Source organism: Pelmatolapia mariae, linkage group LG23, assembly GCF_036321145.2.
Source record: "Pelmatolapia mariae isolate MD_Pm_ZW linkage group LG23, Pm_UMD_F_2, whole genome shotgun sequence".
In the NCBI taxonomy this organism is placed as follows: Eukaryota; Metazoa; Chordata; class Actinopteri; order Cichliformes; family Cichlidae; genus Pelmatolapia; species Pelmatolapia mariae.
The window spans coordinates 1,285,169-1,296,334 of record NC_086246.1 but is presented as its reverse complement, the minus strand read 5'-3'; the positions used below and the strand labels follow the sequence as shown (position 1 = coordinate 1,296,334).

At 35.8% G+C, this 11,166-nt stretch overlaps 1 long non-coding RNA gene across 1 annotated transcript; it reads right to left on the bottom strand.

The window, feature by feature from the left end:
* Nucleotides 1-3,314: 3,314 nt before the first annotated feature.
* Nucleotides 3,315-8,734, bottom strand: LOC134620878 (uncharacterized). Its single transcript, XR_010092153.1, has 4 exons — nucleotides 8,685-8,734; nucleotides 5,791-5,826; nucleotides 4,948-4,974; nucleotides 3,315-3,405 (listed from the first exon to the last, which is right to left on the bottom strand). It is a non-coding gene; the product is annotated as an uncharacterized LOC134620878 (long non-coding RNA).
* Nucleotides 8,735-11,166: the final 2,432 nt, after the last annotated feature.

Below are 11,166 nucleotides of genomic sequence, written 5' to 3'. Positions count from 1 at the left end.
AGACACTGTTGAGCTACAGTTTGGTGTTTTGAGTAATTGTTTCTTTTGCAGATTTTCACCTGATTAGGAAAAGAAGCTTTTAGACAAACAGTACAAACATAAGATGGTGCTGACTTAATGTTTGATCTGAAACAAGATATGGCCTCATTCATTAAACTGTTATCTGGATGAGACTGTAAACTTTCAGCTGGCCGATGCATCTGACGATATTTTCTTTTTATGTTCATTGCACATCTGATATTATGCATCTGTCTAAAAGAAAAACACTTCCAATATTTTACTCTCATTCGTTCTCTCATATTGTCCTTGTGTTGGTGCTGAAATTGTCTCTCTTCTCCATAACGTTTCGTGATGTAAGATCGTTTTTTCTGTCTAAATTCTTCACTTTCTTTATAGAGTTTAGAAACATATGACCGCATGTAAGCTTTATGTTTCTCTCTGAATTCAGTGCAAGTCCTGTAAGTTCTCATTTCACGATCTTTCTGCTGTTGTCTGAATATAGGAGATTGTCTATAAGATTCTCTATATGTTTTTCTCATACGTTCCTTCTGCTTTTCTCTGAATATAGGATTGTCTTTATACATCCTTATGACACGTTCTCTTTTTTTGTGTCTAATTTTAGCACTTTCTCTATAGATTCTTCTCAAATGTTCTCTCTGTTTCTCTCTATATGTAGCATTTATTTTATACAGATTATTTTTGTACACACTCTTCTTTTGTCTGTGATCAGGATCATTAGACTTTCTACTGGAATTTTTTTTCTTTGCCTTAAAGCTTTCATCAAAAGTGTACATCTGTCTTTCTTTCTTTTTCTGATTTTCCTTCCTTTGTGGTAGTTTTTCTAGGGCCAATAATCTTCTCCTCATTTTTTTCCTTTTCTGTTTATTACATTTTAAAAGTTTATGTGAGAGTTGCTCTGCTATCTTAGTTGAACAGGAGGCAGTGTTTGGATCATTCTGAGGAACAGAATCTGATGTTACCTGAGTTTCTCTCACAGAAGATACAGATGTTTCTTTTTGTAAATAATCAGAAGTATTGTGGTTGTTTTCAGTAGCAGTCTTCTCGTCTGAATAATCCACTCTGGATGACTTCACATCAGTGGTTATAGTGCTGGTCACAGTTTTCTGTCTCTGCTCAGTGGATGTTTGGGAGTTTAATTCATGAACAGGTTCATTTAAAGCTAGAACACTTGAAGCAGTTTTTCTGTATTCGGTGAGTTGATTAGCATCTCTTTGGTCAGCAGCGTTTCCACTGTGAAACTCGACAGGCTGTAGCTCATAAGTGCAGGATGAGGCAATGCTAAACATTCTGTATATGCGTTTGATCCTGTCAATCATGTCGTTAAGACGTGTGAATTTTAACATAACTGCAGTTCCACCACTTACACCTAGCAACAATGGCATTCCTGTTGACTTACGTGGGTGAGGGTCAAAATATGCATATTCACCAGAAGTCAGCCTGCAAACTGCAATGACGTTTCCTCCCATGACTAGCAAAGCATAGCGAACCGCTGAAACCAAACACTGTAGTCCCTGTTCAAGGCTCGGAAAATGATCTGTACCATCAAATGTGCCGTAACGAGCAAACTGAGACATGTCCACTTGATACTCGTGTCTGCGGCTGGTGACCACTGTGGGAAGCTCATTGCAGGCTAGAAACACACTGTTCACAAACCTCTTTCTGGCATCTGAATATACGGCATGGCCTTTGTCCAACACACGGTTAAGATCTGCTCTGGTAATGAATTCATCCTCATGTAAGAATGACAGGAAAACCAAACTGTTAGCCATGCATTGCTGATTCCGGTACTTTCCATACTTAGGAGAGGCCTGGCTTCGGGACGCACAGATGCTACTCACTCGTGGACGACTTTCACTGTTTGTAACCTGTACATGAGACGGTCCTGGAGTTAGTCCATCATGCTGTGTTTGTACAGTTACCTGGTGTTCAATATGGTTTACCTGCGTAACTTTAGGTTTTGGGACAGACACTGAGGGAACACCTCTCTTTACCACATCTGCATACGACACAGTGGTTGTCTGAACGCTGCTCTGCACTTCTGTACTGGGAATAGTTGTGACAGACACCTTTACCTGCTCACTGCTCTGAGAAACATTTACCTGTTCTTTCTCCTTTTGACGTCTAAGCTTCTGGGACTGCGACCTTTGACCTTTTCTTGGCATTTTGTTGAAGTATAACCTGGAGCTTATATGTGTTTATACACAAATGTAAACAAAACTCAACCTTGAAACACAGAAAAACGTATAACTCTTTAAGTTACTATTAAATCTGAGAAATGTACAATTATACTATGTTAAAATGTTCTTATGAATATATAAATATATGTAAAAATCTGATTTGTACTCCAAACTCAAAATAAAAGATATTCAAAGTTCTCTGGAAACACTTTGGTCCGTTTTATTGTAGCCTTTTCAGAAATTACACAATTTTTCTTCTTATATTTTTTTTAACCAGACTGGTAAATAATTAGAACTTCTGTAAAGAGATATGCCGAATAAATCTCAAAAATCAACAGGCTATAATAAAAATCTTAGCTCTAAAATTTAAAATTTAAATCAAATATATGGAGCTGTGGTGGTGTGGTGATCAGATGACAGGCGATGAGGATTCTTCAGCTGGATGTTCTGCAGCAGTCAGGAAACAGGAACTCTGGTCCTCAGGCAGCTTCTCGATGATACTAACTGAATACTTACACTGAGTGACAAATGGGTTTGTCCTTAAATAATAATAGTATAAACTTGCAGTCAAATGTTATAGCCAATTAAACAGACTAGCAAAATGTATTTGGATCTAATTTATTATTTATGTGAATATAGCGGTCTGAATGTATGTATTACAAAATAACCAGATTCTCTTATTAGAAATAAACCTTTAAAAAGGTGATATTTTATATAATTTATCAAAGTAAGCCAAACTATCAGTGTTAATTCCAAAGTTTAATGCAAAATTAAAATGACAAATGGAGGGCTGTGTAAGAAGTTTCTACTGTAAGTTCTACTGTACTGTAATTCTACAACTATGCTTTCAACTTTCTACTTGTAATTTCCAGCAAAAAGACTGGATGTGAGAGAGTTTAACGATAGGAAAGAAGGAGCAGTGAGAGCAGAGACCTCTCAGAATTCTGTAACAGATCGATGAAGTACTGGTAACTTCAATTTCCCAAAAATGGGGCCATGTCAAAACTTGATTATTCCAGTCAAAACTTGATTCCAGTCAAAATTTGATTCCAGTCAAAAACGTGATTTTTGATAACTTAGATAGAGCTTGTGGGATAGAGTGAAGCAAGATAGAACGTCTTGTCAAAATAGATAGAGTGGGGAGAGTGATAGGACAGACTGAATTGCTTGTTAATGATAGAGGGAGAGAGCTTCTGTAGCAGGTCACCTGTAAGACAAAGAGGGACTGGAATTAGACATATTTCCAATAAACCTGGCTTTACTGTATTTTTCAGACAATAAGGCACACTTAAAATCTTTAATGTTCTCAAAAATAGACAGTGCGTCTTATGTATTCATTCTGGCTGTGCTTACTGACTTCAAACCAATTCTATGTGGGACACGGCGCTGAAAAATCTCTCAAAATGTTTTAGTACGACTTTGGTAAGCTACAAAGCCGCACCCACTTAATGGATTGTCGGTACTGTAGTCAGGAGCCTCGTGGTGTAATTCGCACTGTACTTCAACGTAATAGGACGCTGTGTGTGTGCATAAGGACCTGGCACCAGTTAAGAGACATACTTGTGAAGCAGATTTCAAACTGATCAACCCATGGAGAATTTGTGAAAGAGGAAAAAACAGAAAAAGTGAGTGTATTGTTCTATATTTTATGTGTTACTGAACAATGTTGCGAGTTCTTGTAAATGAGTTGAACAAAGCTTGACTTATCTGACTGTTTTGTTTGGCTTAATGTCCCTTGTGCTTAAAACAGACCCATTCATTGCCCTTATGCCTTATAATCCTAAAATATACAGTACAGATGCAATATTCAATGGTGGTTGAACTGTTATAAGGACATTCTGCATTCTGCATTCTGTTAACACAATAAAAACAGAGTCTATTGACTTAAACCAAGATGTGCTGCAACAGTTGCTGTAAATATTACATGGTCCAAATAAACCTACACACTGACATTACAGCAGTCAGTTTCAGTCTCCCTGCTCTACATTAACTTTACATCCACTCAACTCAAATTTATTGATTCATTGCCCAAAAAGAACACAAATCTTTTCTCACATTTGCCTAAAAACATCTTGATGATCACCAAGAGCTGTGCTGACTCACTGCACTAAACTGAGCCTCTTATAGTGAGAGAAACATTTCAGAAAAACAACAGCATTAAAGTCAAACTTGGTGCTGTTACTGTGATGGTCCAGAGTTCCTTTACTACTTCAGGACCTGAATCATGCCATCAGGTCCTGAGCTTCAGTTTAATCACACTCAGGATTCACAGCAAGAAATGGATAAATTGATCCAAAAAATGCAAGGAACTGTGAATGAAACAAAACTCTTGGTGTAGACTAATCAGATTCTGGACTTCAATGAAATTGAGATACTTGGCATGGCCTGAAACCCTATATTGGACCTTAATTAAAAACAATCCTGAAAGTAGAGTGTTCCAAAATCCCCCCAGTGATGTAAATCAATCATTACTAGTTACTGTAAATATTTGATGGTAGTTGTTGCTATCAGGGCTTCCACATGTGGGTATTAGAGAACAACTGTTTTTTACATTATACCAGGATGTTCTGGTTTGCATTTCTGTGCTTCATAAGTAAAATCATCACTGTAAAACTGCTTTTTGTATTTATCCAGGTTATCTTTGTTAGATGATTTGAAACATTTAAACGTGACAAAAAAATACAAACAAACGAAATCTGCGAGGAAGAAAGACTTCCCAGCACTGTACCTCAGACAAACCTTTACTTACCAGACTTGAGATGATCAGATGAGCAGTCTAAAGAAAGGAAACAATACATCAGATCATTGTGTAATGATTCAGACTGTTGAGTCTCTTCAGGTTAAAACTATTAGATACAAAGTAATTATTTAAATCAGAAGCAACAGAAAACTTCATCAGATTTTAGTTAGTTTGGACAGAATATGTAAATCCCAAAATACATGTATATATTGAGATGTTACAGCAACAACAGTGGCACACCATTTTTGTAATTAGAATTAAAGTGTAAATGGACTGATTCTTATATAACTCTTTTCTACTCTCCTGGAGTACTCAAAGTACTGTATACAACATACCACATTCACCCAATCACACCCATTCTCACAAGCACTTCATCTGTACTCAGTGCTTTCTAAGTACATTCACACTCCGATGGATGCATCGGAGAGCAAGTTGGGGTTACTAAAGTCACTAAATAATTAATAAACTAATTTAACTTATAGCGTAAATAAAGAACACACTGGCTTTAATATACCAAAGACTGCCCACTCACAACTCTAGTTCTTAGTTTTTTTCTTATTGCTCAAGCGTTTAAGCTACCACTTATACTGACTGTCCTAAAACATGTATGATTTGATAAGCCATCAAATATTAAAATCAGAAAAATGTGCTATTAAACTTCAGGGACACTTTCAGGGACAGTCAGAGGTCCTGTGTGGGGGCTTTGCTGCGACAGATTATAAATCCTATGTGTTTTTGCCCATAAGCAAATGGCAAGATGTCACAAAAATCTAAACAATTGTATATAAATTGTAAACATGTTACACAACCCCAAGGTCCATATTGCTTCAGTTACAATCATTGTTTACTTACTGCAAACGGCAAAACCAAGCTTCTATTTCACTCCGTCTAACGAAAGACAAAGAACAAAAATACAGAATGAGATAACTCAGATCAGCATCAGAATCAATAATGCATCACTCTCTGTAGTCAAAAAGATTCAGTAAACTTCTTTGTTTACCACACCTGGAATACAAACAACAAAATTTTTCTACACCTTATTAAAGGTTGCCATGTTCATTAAATGTAATTTCATCTATCTGCAATAAGCCACACAAGTTTCTTAGTCATGTTATACCCTAATAGTCCAAGGAGCTTGGAAAGAAAAGCGTCTGAAGTTCTTTAAGTCCGGGTTCATACGCCTTTTTTAGGGTCAAATTCAAGCACTTTTTAAGCACTTTCAAGGTCCCTTTTCAAGCTTTTCAAGCACATTGATGCTTCTTTCCTGTGTGACAAGAAATAGGAGATGTTTGTTTGTTTGTTGGTTGTTTGTTTTGTAAGTTAATTCCCAATTAAACTGTTTTGTTGCTAGCTACATTGCTGTCTGTATTATTTCTGAAGTCCTAAATGATCACCTTTAAAGTGTTTGTGCTAATAACATCATGCACAGTTAGACAGGCATGGAGAACAGCACTGACTGGGAGAGGCTTTGAACAGATCACATAGTTAAATTCAACATATAAGACTTTAAGAATGCACAAGCATCTACTTAAAATCTATTGAATTTATCATTGATGATATTATTATGTACAATTCCAATGTATTTTGTTCATCTCCCTTAAATAAACAGGCAGCCTTAAAGTCTGAAATATTCATATACAAATACACAAATGTGTGTACTGTCTCGGTGGCCTCAGTGTGAGCTTGAAGACATTTATAATGTTTAAGTAGTTTAATGTGTAGGTGCTGACCATAAACACATTTGGAGTGAAAGCCGGGGAATTTTGGTAGCACAGAAACAAGTGGCTATTCTTTGTGACCATATGGATTAACCCCTCATATTACCATTATTTCAGCCAAAGGCACCAAGTTAATAGCCAAAAAAAGCTGCAGCAATACACACAAATATAAACAGTACTTTGTGACAACTTTGCTTTTAGCCTTTAACCCTCTGGTGTCCAGGGTATAATTAGCCCTATTTGACTATATTTCACCTTTTGCAAGATAAAGAGTTTTTAATCTGTTATTTTTCATTTTGATATACTGTATCAGCACAATTTTATCTAAATTCCGACCAATTTTAAAATGCCAGTAGAAAGTGATATTTTTGACTGTAAAAACCATAAGCATGTTTAACAAATCATTTTCAAAACTTGAAATGCAAATAGAAATTGTAACTTTTAAAAAAATGCACAAGTTTTGCATACAAAGTTATATGGTACTATTCACCTAAAAATTCAGCCAGGGCTCAGACATTTTTCATATAACCATTTCATAACTATTTACAAAACAGAACAGACCAAGTGTTCTGCATCAAATAAGAAGGCACACAAATTATTTATGCAACTCCCTAAAATAGTTTGTGTCCACTATAACACAGATGAGAACAGCACAGGGATAAACCTGCGACTGTGACGTTCACTAGTAGAACTGACACACAAAACAAAACAACGACTAGCCTACACACTAATTACACAAGACAACACACTAACTTGAGACTCCAAACACGGTAAACGTCACAAATCTCTCACAACTGAAAATTCAAGCCCTTTTCAAATCTTGAAAGGACAACATTAAATTTCAAGCATTTTCAATGATTTCAAGCACCCGTACGAACCCTGTTAAGTTCTTCACTTCTTCACTGAAGAAGCTTCTCATATGACAGGTGAAAAGCTTCAAGCAATTTAAACAAGTCCAGACACTTTCCTTTCCAAACTCCTTAGACTTCAATGACCTGGATGACTGAGAACCTTCACAGACATAATGCTCTAATACTTTGATGCTATTAAATAACATATTTGATATCATAAGAAATTACTTGCTACACCCAGCACTGAACACTTTATCAAATGGTAACAAAACAATTTCAAAGCAGAAACAATCATAAATAAATGCTTGGATTATATATTTGTAGGCTCATTTGACGTGGCCTGGAATGAAATTCTACTACCTAAAAGTATTATCAACTGCACACAGTATCATTTAGTATATTTTAATATGCTGGTGTTTAAAACAAATATCTACATACCACATTAACAATATTAATAGCTCACTGCTGCAGTTTATTTATTTGAAGGTGGGCTCATTTTTATTTCATTAATTTTCCACAAAGTGAGAAGTCAAACAGAGCTGCAAATTAAAGTTTTATTTAAAAGCGGGTCTGCACAAACAAGTGTTTGTTAAACAGTTATTATAAATTTAAAGTGTCCTTCCTATTAAGAGTTCTTATTATTCTTGTAGTAACTACGTGTTTTATCCTCATTCTCTCTCCCTTCCGTTAATTAACCTGCAACACAGACACATGGGCACAGGCACGTGACTCTTTTTCAGTCAGAAGCGGTAAAATGGCTCCTTTGAAGTTGCCGAACCTGCCACTCCAGCAGTTAATCAATGGCGGCTCGTTACAAAACATTATAACCTAAAGCCTGTTTTAACCGAGTGATTTGTGAAGAGGAGAACTAACTGCACCTTCTGTAACAGACTCAGAAATACTAACACACTAAATGAAGGCAAAAAAAACAACACAATAAACTGCAGTAAACAGTCAAATGAACCCTCATTTCACACTGGGACTTTAGGAGCGCTAGGAGTTAACATTGGGTTGTCAGGACTATCTTCTATATAACTCCTTTAAAAGCAGCCATTGTGTTACTTTAATGTGACTTATACTTCAACTGGCTTTAAAAGTCAGTAACAATAACTCAGGAAATCACTCAAACAGACTATAGACATTTCATTTCAGAGAAGAGAAGAGAAGTAGTGCTTACCAGCGGCAGTCGGAGAAAGTGGGCGGAGGGGCAGAATGAGCCGGAGACATAAGAAACAAGAGGCGTTCACGGGTAGTGGGATATCCCGCCATTACACAAATGGTCATTGAAAACGTAAAAAATGTATGTTAATTTAATTATTTATGTACAATACTTATTTGCTACAGAAAAAAACTAACAGAACTTTAATTCTATAAGTTGAATGAAAATTCCAAACAGTATTATTTGAATTTGAAATGATGACTAAAATTCATAAATTGATATCAGTGAATCAGAATCAGAAAGATATTATTGTTCCCCAATGGGCAATTAACATACAACAGAGCAGCATGATATTGAATGTAAGGACAGGACATAAACAGGCAATAAGAGGGAGATAATAAATATACAGAATATACAGTATATACAGTTTTAAAATTTATCAGCTTTAAAATTAAAGTGACTGCAAGGTGAATAAATAATAAAATATAACGCCATTATGTTAAAATGTAATGCATTATGGTAGATTTATTTAACTGACTGGAGGAATCAGAACAGTGTTCTGGACACCGTTCAACTCCAAGTGGCTGGTAAAGAGTTCACCAAACCTAAAAAACAGTGCAGGACAGTCTGCAAAGATGTGGAGTTAGTCAGACATTGTGCAGAGAAGATGAGGAACAAGTTCTAAAATACAGAACAATAAACACAGTCACCTAAGCATCCTCACTGCACTGCAGGACTCAGAGGTTCAGTGCCATGAGGCTTTTTAACAGCAACTACTCACATGTTCTTTTTACATTTATTTCATTTATTAAGATAAGATAAGATAAGATAACCTTTATTAGTCCCACACGTGGGAAATTTGTTTTGTCACAGCAGGAAGTGGACAGTGCAAAAGTTATGAAGCAAAAATTAGAATAAAATAAAATAAAATAAAATAAGAATAAATACAGTACAGTACAGTACAGTTCTAATAAAAATTGGTTGTAATAATATGAATTATGAGAGAAAGGGACTTGCCCCCACTCGTTCACCCCTGCTGCAGTGAGGTAAAGGTGAGGCTGTCTCCAACAACGCTCTTCAGTGAGGGTATAAAAGAAAACTATTTTTACTATAGCCTTAACAGGTACACTTTCTGAAACTACATGTTAAAGTAAAAATCACATGTGTATAAAAAATGTTTTCATAGCGTAGAACCCAGTTAATACAAAAAACTTGGCATCAATTACCAGTATTTAGTGTAAGGGTGGCTTCTACACACACAAAAACACAGGCTTCAGCCAGCACATAAGCTAATGTGCTGGCTAAAGCCCTAATTTCCTTCGGGATTAATAAAGTATTATGATTCTGATTAACGCATCACAAAACTTAGGGAAATTGACAATGACTGGAGTAATAGGAAAAATGAAGATAGTGTATAAACTATGCAATATACACTGCTCAAAAAAATAAAGAGAACAAAAATAAGACATCTCAGATTTGAATGAATGAAATATTCTTATTAAACATTTGGTTCTTTATGTAGTTTAATGTGCTGACAACAAAATCACACAAAAATTATCAATAGAAATCAAATTTACCAACCCATGGAGGTCTGGATTTGGTGTCACACTCAAAATTAAAGAGGAAAAACACACTACAAGCTGATCCAACTTTGATGTAATGTCCTTAAAACACATCAAAATTAGACTCTGTAGTGTGTGTGGCCTCCACGTTCCTGTATAACCTGTCACAAACAGAAAACTGATTAAACAGAAGTGTCACATGATCAAGAATTTACGCCAGTGTCCTGTTACTTTTAGACAGTAAGGAGCAGATGGCTAAGTTTATTGAACTCCACGAGACAGCTGGTGACGCAAATCTGAAGGCCAGACCGTCCAATTTCAGAGCCGCTCACTTTCGGCCTACCCGGCCTCCTGAGAACCCAGCCCACGTAGACCACGAAGCCCGGGTCCTCAGGAGGTGTATGAATTTGGACACCGCCAAATACTATAATTTAGGATTTAGAAGAAATACTATGACTTTGTACAAATATGATACTTTGGTACAAATACTATGATTTGGTTTGAATACTATGATTTGAAACAAATACCATGATTTGGCAAAAATATACCATGATTTGGCACAAATACGATGATATGGCAGAAATACTATGATTGGGTACAAATACTATGAATAGGCACAAATACTATGATTTAGCAGAAATACTATGTTTTAACATAACTAATATCTTTTGACAGAAATTTCTGCTAAAAGGTACTAGTTCCGCTTTTTAGCAGAAATACTGTAAAATACTATGATTCGGGATAAATACTATGATTTGGGAGATATACTGTAATCAGCACATATACTATAACATGACAGAAATTCCTCCACTTATTAGTAATACTATAGCTTAACAGAAATGTTATGTTTTGGCACAAAAACCATGATTTGGCAAAAATACTATGATTTAGCAGAAATACTATGATTGAGCAGAAGTACTAAGATGTAGTAGAAGTAC